This window comes from Pristiophorus japonicus, chromosome X, assembly GCF_044704955.1.
Source record: "Pristiophorus japonicus isolate sPriJap1 chromosome X, sPriJap1.hap1, whole genome shotgun sequence".
NCBI classification, from domain to species: Eukaryota; Metazoa; Chordata; class Chondrichthyes; family Pristiophoridae; genus Pristiophorus; species Pristiophorus japonicus.
This window is the reverse complement of record NC_092010.1, coordinates 36,298,826-36,320,388: the sequence shown is the minus strand read 5'-3', so window position 1 is coordinate 36,320,388 and position 21,563 is coordinate 36,298,826. Positions and strand designations below refer to the sequence as shown.

The 21,563-nt window shown below is 44.7% G+C and overlaps 1 protein-coding gene across 9 annotated transcripts in view; it reads right to left on the bottom strand.

Moving 5' to 3' along the window:
• The window catches only part of lima1a (LIM domain and actin binding 1a), a 143,837-nt gene that overhangs the window by 103,753 nt on the left and 18,521 nt on the right, over nt 1-21,563 (bottom strand). For 4 of the 9 annotated variants that reach the window (XM_070869616.1, XM_070869615.1, XM_070869624.1 and 1 more), the window contains exon 3: nt 11,726-11,885. The exons of 4 other annotated variants lie outside the window; for them this stretch is intronic. The gene's annotated coding sequence lies outside the window, so the exon portion shown is untranslated. The remainder of the gene's footprint in view (nt 1-11,725; nt 11,886-21,563) is intronic. One more of the 9 variants, XM_070869619.1, reaches the window with a different exon arrangement.

Here is a 21,563-nt window from a genome sequence, read left to right as displayed (position 1 = left end):
AATTGAACAAGTACTTTGGTTCAGTATTCACTAAGGAGGACACAAACAACCTTCCGGATATAAAAATGGTCAGAGGGTCTAGTAAGGAGGAGGAACTGAGGGAAATCTTTATTAGTCGGGAAATTGTGTTGGGGAAATTGATGGGATTGAAGGCCGATAAATCCCCAGGGCCTGATGGACTGCATCCCAGAGTACTTAAGGAGGTGGCCTTGGAAATAGCGGATGCATCGACAGTCATTTTCCAACATTCCATTGACTCTGGATCAGTTCCTATCGAGTGGAGGGTAGCCAATGTAACCCCACTTTTTAAAAAAGGAGGGAGAGAAAAAGCAGGGAATTATAGACCGGTCAGCCTGACCTCAGTAGTGGGTAAAATGATGGAATCAATTATTAAGGATGTCATAGCAGCGCATTTGGAAAATGGTGACATGATAGGTCCAAGTCAGCATGGATTTGTGAAAGGGAGATCATGCTTGACAAATCTTCTGGAATTTTTTGAGGATGTTTCCAATAAAGTGGACAAAAGGAGTACCAGTTGATGTGGTATATTTGGACTTTCAGAAGGCTTTCGACAAGGTCCCACACAGGAGATTAATGTGCAAAGTTAAAGCACATGGGATTGGGGGTAGTGTGCTGACATGGATTGAGAACTGGTTGTCAGACAGGAAGCAAAGAGTAGGAGTAAATGGGTACTTTTCGGAATGGCAGGCAGTGACTAGTGGGGTACCGCAGGGTTCTGTGCTGGGGCCCCAGCTGTTTACATTGTACATTAATGATTTAGACGAGGGGATTAAATGTAGTATCTCCAAATTTGCGGATGACACTAAGTTGGGTGGCAGTGTGAGCTGCGAGGAGGATGCTATGAGGCTGCAGAGTGACTTGGATAGGTTAGGTGAGTGGGCAAATGCGTGGCAGATGAAGTATAATGTGGATAAATGTGAGGTTATCCACTTTGGTGGTAAAAACAGAGAGACGGACTATTATCTGAATGGTGACAGATTAGGAAAAGGGAAGGTGCAACGAGACCTGGGTGTCATGGTACATCAGTCATTGAAGGTTGGCATGCAGGTACAGCAGGCGGTTAAGAAAGCAAATGGCATGTTGGCCTTCATAGCGAGGGGATTTGAGTACAGGGGCAGGGAGGTGTTGCTACAGTTGTACAGGGCCTTGGTGAGGCCTCACCTGGAGTATTGTGTACAGTTTTGGTCTCCTAACTTGAGGAAGGACATTCTTGCTATTGAGGGAGTGCAGCGAAGATTCACCAGACTGATTCCCGGGATGGTGGGACTGACCCATCAAGAAAGACTGGATCAACTGGGCTTGTATTCACTGGAGTTCAGAAGAGTGAGAGGGGACCTCATAGAAACGTTTAAAATTCTGACGGGTTTGGACAGGTTGGATGCAGGAAGAATGTTCCCAATGTTGGGGAAGTCCAGAACCAGGGGTCACAGTCTAAGGATAAGGGGTAAGCCATTTAGGACCGAGATAAGGAGAAACTTCTTCACCCAGAGAGTGGTGAACCTGTGGAATTCTCTACCACAGAAAGTAGTTGAGGCCAATTCACTAAATATATTCAAAAGGGAGTTAGATGAAGTCCTTACTACTCGGGGGATCAAGGGGTATGGCGTGAAAGCAGGAAGGGGGTACTGAAGTTTCATGTTCAGCCATGAACTCATTGAATGGCGGTGCAGGCTAGAAGGGCTGAATGGCCTGCTCCTGCACCTATTTTCTATGTTTCTATGTTTCTAATAACACTCACATTGGAGTAAGAGAGGAGACAGTACTGTAGTTAAAAAAGGAACCATTTGCCAACATTTAATATCAGTGGACATGGAAAGAGACTGTCTGAAATTCGGCAGGACGGAAAAATGAGCACAACCTGACTCACTACTCAAAACTTTTAGTATTACTTCAGTTTTCCCCTTTGGATTAAAAAAACAAAAATAATTCTCCAGGAAATTTAGGTTGCATCTTGCAGGTAAAGCACTGAAGGGAAAATTCAATGTTCTAAATCACACCAGATGCTATCTCCACATGAAGCCGATTTGGGGGAAAAAAAAAAAAAAGGTACAGAAGCACATCTTGAAGACACAACACAGGAACAGGTTGCCAAGTCTGTCGATCTGAAGTTAAAACCTGAAAAACCACCCAAGTACATCCAAGAGCTGACCACACAGCAACGTGGAGTCCACAGCCGATACCAGCCAGCTGAAAGAAATTAAACTGAACGCTCGTGTGAAACACCTTGGGACATTTTACTGGCACTACATAAATGCAAGTTGTTGTTGTACAGATAGACATTATGCACCATAACTGGCACAGGGGAAAGAGATATTTGGGAGTAAAAAGAAAAAGGAAATAAGCATCTCTCTGAAAAAGCAATTTGTGTCATTCTACTTGCAATATTCAATGCTTTCTGTCAGAACAGATGGCTGAACTAGGTGACTGCCAGGAGTACAGGAAGGAGCTCAAGCAGTATAATCTGGTTAGAAAATATCAGAGCTCAATGATATCCCACCACTATCAGGGGGCTTTGCTCCCTTCATACACAAGCCTAAATAACACATTCCTTTATACTCCAATTCTGCCCTTCTGAGCATCCCAGATTATAAAATCACTCAACCATTGGTGGCCGTGCCTTCTGTTGCCTGGGCCCCAAGCTCTGGAACTCCCTCCCTAAACCGCTCTGCCTCCACCTCCCTTTCCTCCTTCAAGACGCTCCTTAAAAACATACCTCTGACCAAGCTTTTGGTCACCTGCGCTAATTTCTGCTCATGCAACTCTATGTCAATTTTGTATTATATAATACTCCTGAAAAAGCGCTATATAAATACAAATTGGTGTTATTCTATTAGTCTCGTTTTAGATCCATCATCAAGAGCCAAGGGTTCTTTATTATTAAGTTACTAGTTTCTGTTCAGTTTGTTAAGTTTCTGCTTTGCCTCAAGCTCCTCACTGAATCATACAGCACAGGAGGCCGCCATTCGGCCCATCATACAACTCCTTTAAACAACTCCCATAGGTTTGAAATGCTTCAAACCAAAGCTGCAAGATAATGTTGGGTAGGATTTGCTAATTTTGTTGGCCGGTTCTGTAAATCGCTAGCATATTCAGTTTAAAAAGAAAACTAGAAATTTATCCCAACTGCAGTTGGGACTTTGCAATATTGGTAAAGAATGTGCAGCAATTACTATTGCACTGACTGCATTGCATTGGTTAGTCACTGGGGCAAATTACAATAAGCTATGTTTTTACACAAAGGGACAGCAGTTACTGAAATTAATCTCAACAATAAAACCACAGCATATTTTCTTCCACTTCTAAATGTGAAAAAGTCAGAGGGGATAAAACACATTCCCACTTTATACTTGCAATGACTCTTTGAAACTAAAGGCAAACGGAGAAAGATATAGCCCATGGGTATGAAGAGCCTCCCCTGGATATATATTCTTTCAATTCGGTCTTGTGGCGCCAGTTTGACAGCAACAAAACACCTCCGACAAGGAGATGGATTGCATCAACAACAACAAATCCAATTTAAAAATTGGAGAAAACTTTTCAATGGACTGCACCTACCCCTCGATACATTCCAGGACCCACCACCAACCATTTTCAACATTTAAAAAAAATGTTGTCCACTTATCCTCAATTCAGTGATGTCAGCCAAGAGGATCCACTCAAAGATAGTCCTCGCCCTGCATTGGTGGAATGAGTCAGGTTTAGGATAGATTGCGAACAGTATTTCCAGCTGTGAGTTTGTATTAAAACTTCTGTATACCCACCCACTTCAAGGTTACAGTTTGCTTTTTATTGGGCTCCCCTGCAAAAATGTTTCCTGCATTATTCATCAGCTAAAAAAGGTGAAGCAGTGCACGGCCCAAAATTCACTGCCAATGCCACTGAGCAAAACCGTCTGCCAGAAGATGCATGAGCACACTCTGGAACAACTTGTACCTTCAATTTTGCTCTTCTCAAGGGAGAAAAGCGCCTGGCTTCTGCTCTACACAAAATGCAAGTAAATAATTCTGCACCGGTTTATGGGAACAGAGTACACGCAAAAGTTAGAGGTAACATTTAAACAAACAAAAGGGTTTTGAATTGACGAACTTTGCTCGATTGATGGAGTATCAAAAGTAGCAATAGCTAACCAGTTATCAGCCACGTCACTCTTATCTACAGTATATCCGCACCTTAAAACTGCTACACTCACACAAAGAGATGAGTGTGCAAAATTAAGGCACATGGTATTGGGGGTAATGTATTGACGTGGATAGAGAACTGGTTGGCAGACAGGAAGCCAAGAGTGGGAATAAACGGGTCCTTTTCAGAATGGCAGGCAGTGACTAGTGGGGTGCCGCAAGGTTCAGTGCTGGGACACCAGCTATTTACAATATACATTAATGATTTAGACAAAGGAATTGAAGGTAATATCTCCAAGTTTGCAGAGGACACTAAGCTGGGTGGCAGCGTGAGCTGAGAGGAAGACGATAAGAGGCTGCAGGGTGACTTGGACAGGTTAGGTGAGTGGGCAAATGCATGGCAGATGCAGTATAATGTGGATAAATGTGAGGTTAGCCACTTTGGTGGCAAAAACAGGAAGGCAGATTATCTGAATGGTGACAGATTAGGAAAAGAGATGGTGCAAAGAGACCTGGGTGTCATGGTAAGTCAGTCATTGAAGGTAGGCATGCAGGTACAGCAGGCAGTAAAGAAAGCCAATGACATGCTGGCCTTCATAGCGAGTGGATTTGAGTATAGGAGCAGGGAGGTCTTACTGCAGTTGTACAGGGCCTTGGTGAGACCACAACGAGTATTGTGTGCAGTTTTGGTCTCCTAATCTGAGGAAGGACGTGCTCGCTATTGAGTGAGTGCAGCGAAGGTTCACCAGACTGATTCCCGGGATGGCAGGACTGACATTTATGAGGAAAGACTGGATTGGCTAGGCTTATACTCACTGGAATTTAGATGAATGAGGGGGGATCTCTCAGAAATCTATAAAATTCTGACAGGACTGGACAGGTTCGATGCAGGAAGAATATTCCTGATGTTGGGGAAGTCCAGAACCAGGGGACACAGTCTAAGGATAAGGGGCAAGCCATATAGGACCGAGATGAGGAGAAACTTTTTCATCCAGAGAGTGGTGAACTTATGGAATTCTCTACCACAGAAAGTTGTTGAGTCCAGTTCGTTGGACATATTCAAAAAGGGAGTTAGATGTGGCCCTTACGGCTAAAGGGATCAGGGGGTACGGAGAGAAGGCTGGGGTGGGGTACTGAGGTTGAATGATCAGCCATGATCATATTGAATGGCAGTGCAGACTCAAGGAGCCGAATGGCCTGCTCCTGCACCGATTTTCTATGTTTCTACACAGCAAGACTGATTTTTATAATCGTTATAGCAAACTTTTAGAACATTTCAAACTGTGGCAGGAATCTAATTATTGTCCAAAAAATATTCTGGAATGTTACCTTAACCACTGAAGGGAGAAAATAAGGGCGGATAAATATTGTGTTAGCAAATTCCAAGGTGGTACACTCAGTTTTGAAACCAAGGTCAAAAGGTGAATTCACACCATCATTGAATAAGGAGTGTTTTAACTTGCTGTTTCTTTCATCTGTTGGACAGATAGGAGGATGAAATAACTTGCATCCTTCACAACCCCAGGACGTCCCAAAGCACTTCACGATTGGCAGCACGTTGGTATTGTAAGTCACTGCTGTAATAGTCAGATTTTCTTTCTACACATTGAGGACAATCTGGACACCATTTAAAAGTCTGCAAAAAAATTTCAAACTTGATAAACAGCAAGATTGGAGACTACAGCAAACGGTAAATGCATCAGCTTGCGATCCAGTATCAGCAGCCAATGTGACACTTCTGCCCGCGAATTCCCTCCACCCAATCACCTCTATTTCAAAATCCTCCAATTCCTTAGGTTCTTGGAGCTACTGCTCCTTTTCCTCCTGCGGTGTCAACCCCTTTCCTCATGTCTTGCTGTACTTTAGGAGCGCTATATAGATACAACGGTTGTTGTGCAAGCCTCAACACCAACCATTGGCAGGCGGTCTGACTGGGGGAAAAAGACAGAAGTGAGGGCGAGGATGGAAGGCATCACAGCCAAGTCTAACCCGGTCCTCACCCAACTCCGCGAACAAGGGACTGAACCAGAGACCCAATATACATTTGTTCTCGGGATGGGGGCAACATTGGCACGGCAAGCATTTAATGGCCATCTCGTGTTGCCCTAGAGGTGGCAGTGGGCCTTCTCTGAACAATTATAATCTTTGTGGTGATGGTGCTCCCACAATCAAGCCAATGGATCCATCAGATTCTCACTTCTCTGCTGAGCCACCAGGATAATGCTCCCACAGAAATTTGCACAAAATTGTAACATACGTCACAACATATCAGATTAGAGGAATACAAAAAGCATTGAAATATTCTAAAGAAATAGGAGTGCAACAAAGCCTCATTGTTTGTGAACTATACAAGTTACTTTGTGGCTGTATTTATAGCTAAATAATCAGACCATGATACCAACAGACAATGTGCCTGCTCGGTTTGATAAGACTTCCTGCAACAAGTTAGTATTTTTTTTTTTAAATGGTTGTTTGGGATTTTAAAAACTTACGAGCGCGCTCTATAATACAAACCTTTAAATATCCAACATATATCAAATAGATCTCAGAATACTAATCCAAAACCAAAACAAACATTAGTCTCAAAGTTCTGAAGGTTTTTCGAAAATAAAACCGCAGTATTCAGTTTAAAGCTCAGACATTAAAATATCCACAATACCAGTCACTACACATGGAAGTTTAAACCACTTCCAAGATCAAGTAAAGCATGAACCGAGGGGGTGAGGGGATATTAACGTGGGCCGTTGTCTGTAAATACGACACAGGTTGAGGTGGTAGAATATATTGCACGTGCTTAACCACACACTGGCATTCACAGAATCAGAGTGGTTACAGCACAGAAGGAAGTCATTCGGCCAGTTTAGCCCGTGCCGGCTCTCTGCAAGAGCACTCCGCTAGTCCCACTCCCCGGCCCTTTCCTGTAGCCCTGCAACATTTTTTCCCACCCACCCCCTCCCCTCCAGTACGTATCCATTTCCAGTTTGAAAGCCGCAATTAAATCTGCCTCCACTGTTGTGTTCATACTCTATTTGTTACAGCTCAGAAAACGGGCAATTAGGACCCTGCGGGAACTATTCACAATGATTTTTTCCTTAGGCGTGGTGCATGCCTGAGCCTGGGAATCAGTCCATTTCTAAGGGACGCCCTTGCGCAACAACTTGCGAAGTGGTTTGGCAATGTGCACGTAGTGTGGGGCGAACATTTGATAGAAGTTGCAAATGATGGAAGTTCTGACGTTGGTAGCCACCTGCATTTGCTGCATCACGTCAATGTTGTCAAGCTTGTGCTGTGACTGTAGCCCAGAAAGTTTATTTCTTCAAGTCTAGCCATAACTGCGTGAAGTTGCTGGTCATGTTCTTCCATTGTCAATCCACGGATGACGATATCGTCAAGCAGATCGAGGGCTCCTTCTCTGCCTGGTAGCATAGTAGTGACAATCTTCTGAAATGCACTTGGTACAGAAGATAGTCCATAGGGCATACGTCAATACTGATAGACAATGCCACGAGCGGTTTGCAGTCCTCCACTAGATGCATTTGCAGGCAACTGCGGCACATGTCAAGTTTCGTAAAGACTATTGAGCCGTGGAATTTTAAAGACAGTTCGCCGATGGCAAGAACTGGTCGGGGTGGTCTTGTTGACCTTTTTCAGGTCGATGCATAGGCGGATCTCCCCATTTTTACACCAAGCAATGACTAAGTTTGAGATCCGGGGTGAGGAGTCGATGCTCTCAATGATTCCTAGAAATTCAAGTCGCATCAATTCTGCGGATACTTGGTCACGAACTGCGAATGGGAGATGGCGAAGTTGCTGCATAACCGGTTTGACGGAAGGGTCAACACGGGGACAATGGCAGAATTTTGTTGTCACTTAAAACCCCAGGGATACTGCTCGTCAAAGTCCACCGTGTACACAGGTGTGCCACAGTTGGGTCGTAAACTTTGAACCCAACCCAAGCAAAAAAAGTCAACACCCATGAGGCTTCGTCCCGTCACGACATAAAAAAGGAAAAGTTCTCCAATGTTTGTTCTTGTAGTATATCGGGACAGATATGACCCCAAGTAACTCAATTTGCGAGTCAGTGTACGCGTGCAGAGTGGCAGTTGCGGGCTGCAGTTGACAGTGCGTGAAGTGGGTTTTGTACACAGCCTCGCTCAATATGGAGACTTTGGCTCCAAAGTCAATGAGGAGGCAGCAAGGTGTGCCGTCAATGTTTACCTCACAGTCCTTGAATTTGCCCAAACTGATGCGCGAAATGTCACCAATGGTGTAAACCATACTGGGTTCATCACCAACAGGGTTGTCCACATGTCGAATATGCTGCGATGAACAACAGACACTAGCAAAATGGTTCATTTTACCACATGGAGCATTTCTTCCCACATGCAGGACCGAAGACTTTTTGCTGAATGTGATTTGTCCCCACAGTTAAAGCAGTGGAAGTTAAGCCCGCGATCTGTAGTGGATGGCTTATTACTAGCCCTGGGTCTCTTGTAATTTCCACTTTGGACGAATGCCTTGCACATGGGCTGTAGCTGCAGTCTGCTGCATAGGGGGAGCAGGGGATCCGATTGCTTTTGAATCAGAAAGCACCGATTTGATTTGAATGGCCAAATTAGTTGCTTTGTACAATAACAATTTGTCATCCCCCATCAGCAAGCGTTCGCGAATTGGGGGTGGGGTGGGGGAGGGGATGGTTGTTTTCTCAATAATTTGATCCCTGATCATTTTTTCTGTGTGATCCAAAGTTACACGTAGCGGCCAGTTCAGTTAATGAAACGATGTACTGTTTGGTTCACCGTTCTCTTTGGCCCAAAATAGTTCTCTAGGGCACTTACCGTTTTGGCCAAAAATACATTGGCCTTCGGTGCCAAGGCACTGGATAAGTATTGCACGGCTGGTGTTACATTGTCACCGTCTAACCCATTTGCCATGATGTATGGAGAAACTGTTGTTATCCATCTCGGTCACAGAACTGGAGGGTCCCCAGGTGTGGAGGGGAAGGGGGAAAAAAAAAAAGAGGGAGGTTAATTTGAATCATCGTCGTCTTGGTTAAATCAGACGCTTCCAGCCTACTTTAAAAAGAAAAATGTCCGTGTAAAATCTAGAAGTTGGTGGGTTGCAGCTGGCTTCCCGATACGCACGCGCGCACACACACACACACACACTGGATTGACCCTTCGCCTGTCGCACGCGCTCATCTGAAAAACGTAAATACTCTACAGGGGAACGTGAAGCACTCACTTGCATAGATGCACATGAATGCTGGCACATCTACCTCAATGGCAGGAAATTTACCCTCCACACAGATCACCAACGACACTACAACTGGATTTGGGCACAGACCACTACGAATCAGCCGATGGTCAGATCGCCTTCATCAGTATAACTTTGATGTACAGTACATAGCTGGCAGTCGCAACTACGTAGCTGACATGCTCAGCCGCTCTACACCTGCTTCGGACTCGGGTGCGAACTTATTCACAGATGACGACACATAGGTCACGTCAATCATCACTCAGTCCATCAAAACAGAAATCAGAATGATGCTACGCTCCAGCACGTGTGCCACTTCCTCCAGATGGAGTGGCCTAAGCAAATTCTGCAAGAGCTGAAAACATTCCACAGACTTCGCGATGAATTTTCCGTTTGGAACGAGGGCTGCCTAGCTCGTGGTGAAGCAGCGACTTGGTAGTTACTGCTCGAACACGTTCTCATTTGGCACATGGATACCCTGGCATTGTCCGCATGAAGCAGAGTTGTTGCAATTCAGTATGGTGCCTGGGATGGACACTCAGGAGTTCGTCTCACATGGCAAAGCATGTAGTCTGTGCAAAAAGGCCACAAACATCCAACTAGTGCCAATGAAACCCATTCCATGGCCACAAAGACCTTAGCAACAACTTCAGTTGGATATCTTCGGTCCAGTTGAAGCAGCTCCACAACACCAGTGTTACCTTGTTGTAGTACATGACCTGCATTCCAAATGGCCAGAAATCGCTACAAGTTCAGTGACCTCATCAACGATCGTCACTATCCTGCAGCATATGTTCACGAAGTGGTGCCTCCCAGAGGTCATAATCACTGACAATGGACCGCAGTTTTTATCCGACCAGTTCACGGATTTCCTCACTAGTCATGCTATAGAGCATCGCCTTACTGCTCAGTACAATCCTCAAAGCAATGGAGGTGTTGAGCGTTTTAACTGAGTCATCAAAGAGGGTTTGAAAGCCAACCTCTCAGCAGGCCAAACATTCGACGAAGTGGTTCAGACCATTCTTCGCACATACCGTTCAACAAAGCGCTCGCTAACGGGGAAGACACCCGCTGAGCTCATGATTGGGCGGAATCTTCACTGGCTACTGGACATTCTCAAACCCCCAGCCAAACCTAGCGCGAAGATACCAGCAGGATAGAACAGAGGCATCGTTCTGTTCCCCAACCAAAACCGAGAGCAAACACCGCAAGCTCCGCGCCAGTCTCAGCGTATGAGAACACGGCCTGGCTATCTCAAAGACTTTGTCGGTTGGTTTTAAAAAGTGGGGGGGGGGGGGGGGGGGTGTGGGGGCAGCAAAGGAATCGGTTATGTTCGTACTCTCTATTTGTTAGAACCCTGCGGGAGCTCTTCACAATTGCTGTATTCATGCCGTTTTGGGACACCATTTTGGGTTGTTGTACAAAAGCACAGTTAAGTTAAGTTACATTACTCCTGGCTCAGGTTTGTCAGTTATTTACGCATACACAACATCCACCGCCACCCTTTCAGACAGTGCATTTCAGATTCTAACCACTCGCTGCGTAAAATTTTCTCATGTCGCCGTTGGTTCTTCTGCCAATCACCTTAAATCTGTCCCCTCTGGTTCTCGACCCTTCTGCCAATGGGAACAGGTTCTCTATCTACTCTGCCCAGACCCCTCATGATTTTGAATACCTCGATCAAATCTCTGCTCAACCTTCTCTGCCCAGCTTCTCCAGTCTATCCACGTAACTGAAATCCCTCATCCCTGGAACCATTCTCGTAAATCTTTTCTGCACCCTCTCCAAGGCCTTCACATCCTTCCTAAAGTGCGGTGCCCAGAATTGGACACAATACTCCAGTTGAGGCCGAACCAGTGTTGTATAAAGGTTCAAAATCAGAGTACCATGACAACTGGAGTTTGATTCAAGACTATGTCGTTAGATGTGCAAATCACAACCACCCAAATGACTAGATCATACAATTACTTCCAGATTGCATGATTGGAGTACAAGACCAACATTAAACTACTCATGGGGGCTCTAGATTTTGCATTTATACCCACGTGTTGTAGATATGGGAACACGAGGCTTTAGTTCCACAAGAGTGTAAAACCATTATTGACTGTACAGTATACTGAAATGTTCAGTTATTGGATCCAACCTACCATTAGATGCACACAGTAAAGAAACATGTACATGCATGCATGGTACAGAGAATGGAGGCAAGGCAGTCCTGATTAAAATAGGTTGCCATATTAAGCAGAACATAAATGTGTTGCAATAAATCAAGACTAACTATTGGATTATACCATAGCTTTTAAAAAAGAAAACTCTGATGGTCAACAGACCTGGTTATAACTTCAGCTTTTTGTTGCAGTGTTTGTTTCATTGACTGACTACTCCATAATGGACTGTGCACCGCAGTCTGAAATCTGCATCTTTTCACTTTCCAGCCCTGCAGAGTATATGGTCTTGCGATCACCAATTATCCCAGTTGCAGCACCCCTACTAAATTAATTGTAAAGTCACATTATTACAGAGAGCAGGAAATTCAACCTGTTGAAACAAATCAAGAATTTACAAAATATAAAGAATTAGATGAATACTAGAGTACATGACAACTCAACTTAGTTGTTGATCAGGCTTTCCCCAACCCTTCTCTTGGAACAAACAAAGCAGTGTATGAGTAATACCAGCCCAGACATCCCATACCCCTTGGTATAAATCACTTTAATCTGTACCCTTCAGGTAGGGAGTTGCACATGGAATATGCAAGCCAAAACCATTGTTTTAAAAAAAATTGGAACTGGTTTAAAAGGATGAACGAAAGAATCTGCTGACAGTGTCAACCATGATCCTATGGAAATGATATTACAAAACAAGGACAAATGGAAACACTTGTAGCTTTAGCATGGTTTATGTTCACTGCCACACAAAAGTGAAACATTTTTAACAGAACCACAACACAAATCACACTTCAGAGCACATACCTGCTCCATCACCAAGATCACCGACTCCCACCTCCGTAACATTGCACGACTCCATCCCTGCCTTAGCTCATCTGCTGCTGAAACCCTCATCCATTTATTAACTCTAGACTTGACTATTCCTACACTCCTGGCCTCCCATCTTCCATCCAATGGTATTACTGATAGTTTGACTTTTTTTTAAAAAAAAATTATAGGAGTGTGAGTACTGTGTGTAATTTTTTTTTTTTTTAATTTCAAAATGAGCAAGTGTGACCTTGGCTCCTTTATTATAGTTCCAGAGTGCAGGCACCTTGTGGGTGGCCTGCTTATATACTGTGCTCCCAAGGGATGCTGGGATCCCTTGGGACTCCAACAGGTAGGCCCTCTGGTGGTCAGGTGCGATGCAGGTTACAAGGGGTTAAATACATAATTACCACTGTCGAATCCCCCACTATCAACATTCTGAGGGTCACCATTGACCAGAAACTTAACTGGACCAGCCATAAATACTGTGGCAACAAAAGTAGTTCAGAGGCTGGGCATTTAGCAGCAAATGTCTCACCACCTGACTCCCAAAACCTTTCCACCATCTACAAGGCACAAGTCAGGAGTCTGATGGAACACTCCCCACTTGCCTGGATGAGTGCAGCTCCAACACAAGAAGCTCGACACCATCCAGGACAGAGCAGCCTGCCTGATTGGCACCCCATCCACCATTTTCAACATTCACTCCTTCCACCACCAACGCACCGTGGCTACAAGATACACTGCAGCAACTCACCAAGGCTTCATTCAACAGCACCTCCCTAATCCTCAGCCTCTTGCCACCGAGAAGACAAGGGCAGCAGGCATATGGGAACACCATCACCTCCAAGTTACACACCATCTTGACTTGGAAATACATCACTGTTTTTTCATAGTCACGGGGTCAAAATCCTGGAACTCCTTCCCGAACAGCACTGTGGGAGTTCCTTCACCACACGGACTGCAGCAGTTCAAGGGCAATTAGGGATGGGCAATAAATGCCTGCCTTGCCAGTGATGCCCACATCCCAGGAACAATTTAAAAAAAATTAAACTGGAGCTCAGCCAAAACTCCTGCTGTCTGTATTCACCCATCACTCCTGTACTCGCGACAGACATTGGCTCCTGGTCCAGCAACGCCTCCATTTTAAAATCTCATCCTGCTTTTCAAATCCCTCCATGGCCTCATTCTTCACCATTTCTGAAACCTCCTACAACCTTTCTGGATATCTGCACTCTTCAAATGCTGGCCTCCTGTGCTGCACCATTGTCAGCCACCCCTAGGCCCCAAGCTCTGGAATTCCCTTCCTAAACCTCGCTCTCCTCCTTAAAACCTACCTCTTTGACCAAGCCTGACCCAATCTCATGTGGCTCAGCATCAAATGTCATTTAATAATTGCTCCGATGAAGCACCTTGGGATGTTTTACTAGATTCAAGGTACTATATAAATGCAAGTTGGTGTTGTATTGGCCAAAAGATAAAAAGCATATCAGCTGCTGGTGCACTAACCCTTCCCACATGTTTGTAGAGCTTTTTATAGTGAGTCTGTGACACTGTGAACTTTGTGCTGTTTCGTTAAATAACATTCTTTGCAACCCAGGGCTAAAAATTTTTTTTTTTTTTTTAAATCCTATTTCAAAGGGGGTTAGTTAACTGGTTGTGAGTTATTGGATCATTGCCAAGTGTAAATGCCAGCCCCCGTGTTTCAGGTGCCAATGGTCCAAGCTATTCCAATTAATAATCGGGACTTTCTTGCTATAGAAAGAACAAACTGCCATTTATGTTGTATGTTCCAAGCGCTTTACAGTCAACTGATTACTTTTGGAAATGTTGTCACTATTGTATAGGCAAATATAGCAGCCAATTTGTTAGATGTTACACAATAAATCAAATGCATAAATAGTTAGTGTAATTTGGCTCAGTTGATAGAGCTCCCCTCCGGATCTAAAGGTCGTGGGTTCATGCTCCACTGCAACTGGAGCAGGCCAAGGGAGTGGTGCTTTATCAGAGGTGCCATCCTTTAGAAGAGTTCAACAGAGGCCCCATCTTGCCCATTTGGGTGGATGTAAAAGATTCTGCAGCACTATACAAAGAAAAACAGAATGTCCCAGCAGACATTCGCCTCAACCAAAACTACAATGGGCCATCCAATCATCTACAAAAGTGTACAGTAACTCTGCTGTTCTGCACCATGCAGTATTTTGCTGCTACTGGGACCTTTTGTACAAAAATTGGCTGCTACATTTGCTTATACAATAGTGAACATTTCCAAAAGTAATCAGTTGACTGTAAAGCGCTTGGAACATACAACATAAATGCCAGTTTATTCTTTCTATAGCAAGAAAGTCCCAATTGTTAATTGGAATAGCTTGAAACACAGGGGCTGGCATTTACACTTAGCAATGATCCAATAACTCACAACCAGTTAACTAACCCCCTTTGAAATAGGATTATAAAAAATAATTTTTTTTAGCCCTGGGTTGCAAAGAATGTTATTTAACGAAACAGCAAAGTTCACAATGTCACAGACTCACTATAAAAAGCTCTACAAACATGTGGGAAGGGTTAGTACACCAGCAACTGATATGGTTCTTATCTTGCGGCCAATATTGCTGGGTTTCGGAAGAGGCACGAGTGAGCTGGGGTGATCCACCCACTAAAATATTCCCTCCTCCCTATTTTAGATGCATCCACTTTGTACCTTACCACAGTGGAGACAGTAAAGGCATGTGTATAATGGGAGAGCCAGCGAGAGTGGGAGTGCAGTGCGCAGTCAGCAGCAGAGGCCCACAATGTGGATCGCAATGAGCTGCTGTCTGATTCAGCACCTTCCTGTACTTAATGTTCAGAGCCAGCTGCACGATTACACCTCAATACTACTTTGCATCACAATACAGATGTATAGAATGTGCTCTGTGGCCACTTCCAGATCCATCCTACATCAAGAAGGAGGTTTCAATGATATTGAAAGAAAGACTACCAGCCATCTTCATCAAGGAAGTGAGCAAAATGGGGATCCGTGAAAATCGCAACATTGCTATACCATGAGGCATGCAAGTTCACGTGAAATGGTCACAAAAATAAATTTTAAAAATGCACTTGTGAAATTTGTGGTTTCCATTTTCAAACCTGGTCTCCCAACAGGGCTGTAACAAGAGCAGATCACAGAAGACATCCCATGGAGATCAAACTCTCCCAGAAGCTGAACACCATGGCAGAGTTTGGTGATCTCCAGGTGCCACCCTCTGGCCCACCACTCCTCTTTGGGCTGGGCAATGGAGTGACGTCACAGATTTAGAGCCACATCCTGGCACTCTGGACACTAGTGCATCTGCTGCATTTATATTTTGAGGCAGCAACCAGCAGTCTTTTCCAGGAGACATGAGTGGATGCAAGATCGTATCTGGAAAGTATGTGGTCATTTGAGGGCCAGTTGTTCTTTCCTATTTGAGCCATTAGCATTATATCTGCACTGCACCCATGACATTTATATCCCAAGACTGAATGACTTAAGGAATGTTGTTTTTCAGGTCACTGCAGCTGGAAAGTAAGGCAACCTAGTTTGTAAGTAACATCCATCCCTCTCCAATCCTTCTTGATCTTGCTGCATGGTAACCTGTTGCTTTTCCCAATCCGACTGTGGGTAGTTTACAATTCACAAAAAAAAAGAGTAAATTTTATTCCCTCCAGTTGGGCAAGAGATTCACTCAGACAAGCTATATAAAAAAAAAAGAAAAATGTAAAAGTTTTTACATCGCCAGGTTCCATCTAGGCCTCCCCCTCCCTTACTGATCTAGCAGTGTCATTTGAATACCTCACCCTCTTCCAGCTTCTCCTTTAACATCCTCTTTGCTCATCACTCTCAAGGAACTCCTCTCCCACTTTAGCCTCTACACCAAGCATCTCCGTATCCTCAGTCATATCAACTTTCACCCAACTTCTCTGGTCTCCTGTCCTCACTCAACCACATCCAACATATCAATTGCCCCATCCATACTTCAAGGTCTCGCCTCCTTGACCTGGCCATTAAGCAAGGCCTCGCTACTTCAGAGCTTTTGATAAATGACAAGGCAATCTTGGGATCATTTCCTGGACTCTCTCTCACTATCCACATCTCTGGTCTAATCCCAACTCACTAGCCTCATCTTTTGCCCCTGGGGTGGCAATGAAACCTTCCCACCAACTTTCAAAGACTTGTAGGCAGAAGGCCAGATCACCACCACCTCTGTTGACCTACTTAACGGATTCCATGCCAATGACAAAATGTAGAATATATAAATCAAGGCCAACCGATCTAATTATGCTATTGAAAATTGATTTTTGTTTTATACGACATTTTGTAGAAATTCAGCACCAAGACAACAAAAAAGTTACTTCCTACCTCATGGGTCTGGACAAGAATTAGATTGGTTTGCATAGCAGGGATATTTTCCCCCCAATTACTTCAGATGAGGGTTCCAACTATGATATCACTTTGTTGAAGACAATCTTAGGTGGAAGTCCCTTTGCTGCCAGTCACTGAGTTTAGACTAATTATCCACCTACCCTGGTATTGAGGAAAAGCCCAGGACTTGTACAGTACTTTAGGTAATAATAAAAAAAAAAAATTATTAAAGCAGGAGTAGGCCACCTAGCCTACTCCACCATTTAATATCATGGCTCATCCGATCATGGACTCAGCTCCACTTCTCTGCCCGCTCCCCATAACCCTTATTGCTCAAACATCTGTCTATCTCCGCCTTAAAATATATTCAATGACCCAGCCTCCACAGCTCTCTGGGGCAGAGAATTCCATAGATTTACAACCCTCAGAAGAAATTTCTCCTCCTCTCCGTTTTAAATGAGACTATGTCCCCTAGGAGTGGAAATATCCTCTCTGCATCCACCTAGTCAAGCCCCCTCATTATCTTAGATGTTTTGACAAGATCACCTCTCATTCTTCTGAATTCCAATGCGTAGAGGCCCAACCTATCTTCATAAGTCAGTCAACCCCCTCATCTCCAGAATCAACCAAGTGAACCTTCTCTAAACAGCTTCCAATGCAAGTATATCCTTCCTTAAATAGAGACCAAAACTGTACGCAGTACTCCAGGTGTGGCCTCACCAATACCCTGTACAGTTGTAGCAGGACTTCTCTGCTTTTATACTCTATCCCCCTTGCAATAAAAGCCAACATTCCATTTGCTTTCCTGATTACTTGCTGTACCTGCATACTAACTTTTTGTGTTTCATCCAGAAGGACCCCTAGGTCCTTCTGTACTGCAGCACTTTGCAATTTTCTCCATTTAAATTAGAATTTGCTTTTCTATTATTTCTGCCAAAGTGGATAACCTCACATTTTCCCACATTATACTCCATCTGCCAAATTTTTGCCCACTCACTTAGCCTGTCTATATCCCTTTGCAGATTTTGTGTGTCCTCCTCACAATTTGCTTTCCCACCCATCTTTGTATCAGCAAACTTGGCTACATTACACTCGGTCCCTTCATCCAAGTCATTAATAGAGATTGCAAATAGTCAAGGACCCAGCACCGATCCCTGCGACACCCCACTAGTCACTGTTTGCCAACTGGAAAATGATCCATTTATGCTGACGACCCATTAATCCCGACTCTATTTTCCATTAGTTAGCCAATCCTCTATCCATGCTAACCCTGGGAGCTTTTATCTTGTGCAGTAACCTCTTGTGGCACCTTGTCAAATGTCTTCTGGAAATCCAAATACACCACATCCATTGGTTTCCCTTTATCCACCCTGCTGGTTACATTCTCCAAGAACTCCAGCAAATTTGTCAAACATGATTTCCCTTTCATAAAACCATGCTGACTCTGCTTGATTTGGAAAAGCATGATTCAATGTCCCACTACTGCTTCCTTAATAAATGGACTTCAGCATCCTGTATGAATCAATAGATCAATCCATCTATACATTTTGTTTTCTTTAATCATTCATGGAATGTGCGTGCCACTGGCAAAGCCCCCAATTGCCCTCAAGGTGGTGGTGAACCGCCTTCTTGAACTGCAGCAGTCCGTGAGGTGTTTTACTAGTGGTTTGTAACAACTGAGTGGCTCGCTAGGCCATTTAAGAGTCAACTACATTGCTGAGAGTCTGGAGTAACATTATAGGCATAACAGCAGATTTCCATCCATAAAAAAAAAAGACGACATGAGTGAACCAGATTGTTTTTTTAAAAAATATATAAACAATCCAGTAGTTTTACCATTACGGATACTAACTTTTTATTCCAGATTTATTTAATGAACTTCCACAGTTGTAGTGGTGGGATCTGAACTCATGTCTCTGGATTACTAGTCCAGCAACATAACCACTATGCTACTGTAATTATATATATTCAGTTGTTCAGAAAATGGTCAAGACATTCATTCAAAAATAATAAGCCAAGGTCTTCCATTTGTTTAAAGCTAAATATCGTTTTTTCACAATCAGCAGCAGTCCCTCGGAGTCGAGGATGACTTGCTTCCACTCAAAAAAAAGGCAAGTTTCTCAGGTGACAGGAGTCCAATACGGGACCAAGCTCAAGGTCTACAGGGCAGTAGTGATACCTATCCTCCTATATGGCTCCGAGACGTGGACTATATACGGGTTGGGGAGCCTGGGCTGACGCACGCTCCTTCCGCTGTCTACGCTTGGATTCGGCTTGTTCGCGGCGATGGGACTCAAGGTGCTCAGGGTCCTTCCAGATGCTCTTGGGCCAGGGATTCCCAGGTATCGGTGGGGATGTTGCACTTTATCAAGGATGCTTTGAGGATGGCCTTGAAGAGTTTCCTCTACCCATCTGGGCTCGCTTGCCGTATCGAAAGTCTGCGTAGAGCGCTTGCTTTAGGAGTTTCGTGTCGGGCATGCGGACAACGTGGCCCACCCAATGGAGCTGATCGAGCGTGGTGGTCAATGCTGGGGATGTTGGCCGGAGCAAGAACAGAGACGTTGGTGTGTCTATCCTCCCAGTGGATTTGCAGGATCTTGCAGAAGCAGCGCTGGTGGTACTTCTGCTGTACATAGTTCATGTCTCAGCCATATTGGAGGGCGGGTATCACTACTGCCTTGTAGACCATGAGCTTGGTGCCGGATTGGAGGTCCTGGTCTTCAAACACTCTCTTCCTCAGGCGACCAAAGGCTGCACTGAAGACGGTGTTGGACCTCGTCTGCTCTTGCTGGCAGTAGGCTCCCGAGGTATGGAAAATGGTCCACGTTGTCCAAGGCCGCACCGTGGATTTTGATAATCAGTGGGGTGGGGGAGCAGGGGGCAGTGCAGAGTGGCATGGTCAGGTTGGTAGAGGTCCTTTGTCTTACGGCTGTTTAACGTGAGGCCTATACTCCCATACATCTCTGAAGGTGTTGACTATGACTTGGAGTTCGGCCCCCCGAGTGTGCGCAGACTCCGTCATCTGCATACTGTAGTTCAATGACAGCGGATGGGACGACTTTGGATCTGGCCTGGAGGCGGCGGAAGTTGAACAGATTCCCATCGGTTCTATAATTTAGCTCCACTCCGGCAGGAGCTTGCTGCGGGCGAGATGTGGCATTACAGCAAGGAAGATCGAAAAGAGTGTTGGTGCGATGACGCAGCCTTGCTTGGCCCCAGTCCGGACATGGATTGGGTCGGTGGTGGATCCGTTGATCAGGATCACGGCTTGCATGTCATCGTAGAGCAGACGGAGGATGGTGACAAACTTTTGAGGGCAGCCGAAATGGAGGAGGACGTTCCATAATCCTTCATGGTTGAGTGTCCAAGGCCTTTGAGGTCAAAAGGCCATGTACAAGGGTTGGTGCTGTTCCCTGCATTTCTTATAGTTGTCGTGCGGTGAAGATAATGTCCGTTGTACCCCTCAGTAACGGAATCCACATTGCGACTCTGGGAGGAACTCTTCAGCCACAGGGAAAAGATGATGGAGGAGGATTCTTGAAATGATTTTCCCTGTGGCCGACAGCAGGGAGATTCCTCTGTAGTTACCGCAGTCGGGCTAGTCTCCTTTTTTGAAGATGGTAACAATTACGGCATCCCTGAAATCTCCTGGCACGCTCGCCTCCTTCCAGAAAAGAGAAATGAGGTCATGTAGTCATGTCAAAAGTGCTTCTCCGCCATGCTTTAGTGCATCGGCAGGAATTCCATCTGCTCTTGTTGCCTTGTTATTCATCAGCTGACGGATGGCCTTTCCTACCTCGTGCCAACCCATCACATTTTAAATAATACTTCACTGTGCCTTTATCTGGACAAGAGGACAACCAAACATAGAAAATAGGAGCAGTAAGTGGCCATTCGGCCCTTCAAGCCTGCACCGCCATTCAATATGATCATGGCTGATTCTCTATCTCAACAACATATTCCTGCTTTTTTCCCCCCATACCCCTTGATGCCTTTTTGTTGCTAGAAATCTATCTCCTTCTTAAATATATTCAGTGACTTGGCCTCCACAGCCTTGTGGTAGAGAATTCCACAGGTTCACCACCCTCAGCGAAGAAATTTCTCATCTTGGTCCTAAATTTCCTACCCCATATCCTGAGACTGTGACCCCTTGTTCTAGACTTCCCAGCCCAGGGAAACATCCTCCCCGCATCCAGTCTATCCAACCCAGTCAGAATTTTACACGTTTCAATGAGATCCCCTCTCATTCATCTAAACTCTAGTGACTACAGGCCTAGTCGACCCAATCTCTCCTCATAAGACAGTCCTGCCATCCCAGGAATCAGTCTGGTGAACCTTCGCTGCACTGCCTCTATGGCAAGTATATCCTTTCTTGGGTAAGGAGATCAAAACTGCACACAATACTCCAGGCACTGTCTCACCAAGGCCCTGTATAACTGGAGTTAGACATCCTTGCTCCTGTACTCAAATCCTCTTGCAATGAAGGCCAACATACCATTTGCCTTCCTAACTGTTTGCTGCACCTGCATGTTTGTTTTCAATGACTGGTGTACAAGGACACCCAGGTCCCTCTGTACATCGACATTTTCCAAGCCATCACCATTTAAATAATACTTTTCCATGATGTTTTTCTTACCAAAGTGGATAACTTCATATTTATCCACATTATACTGCGTATGCCATGTGTTTGCCCACTCACTCAACCTATCTAAAATCGCCTTGCAGCATCTTTGCATCCTCCTCACAACTCACAATCCCACCTAGTTTTGTGTCGTCAGCAAACATCAGAAATATTACATTTGATTCCCT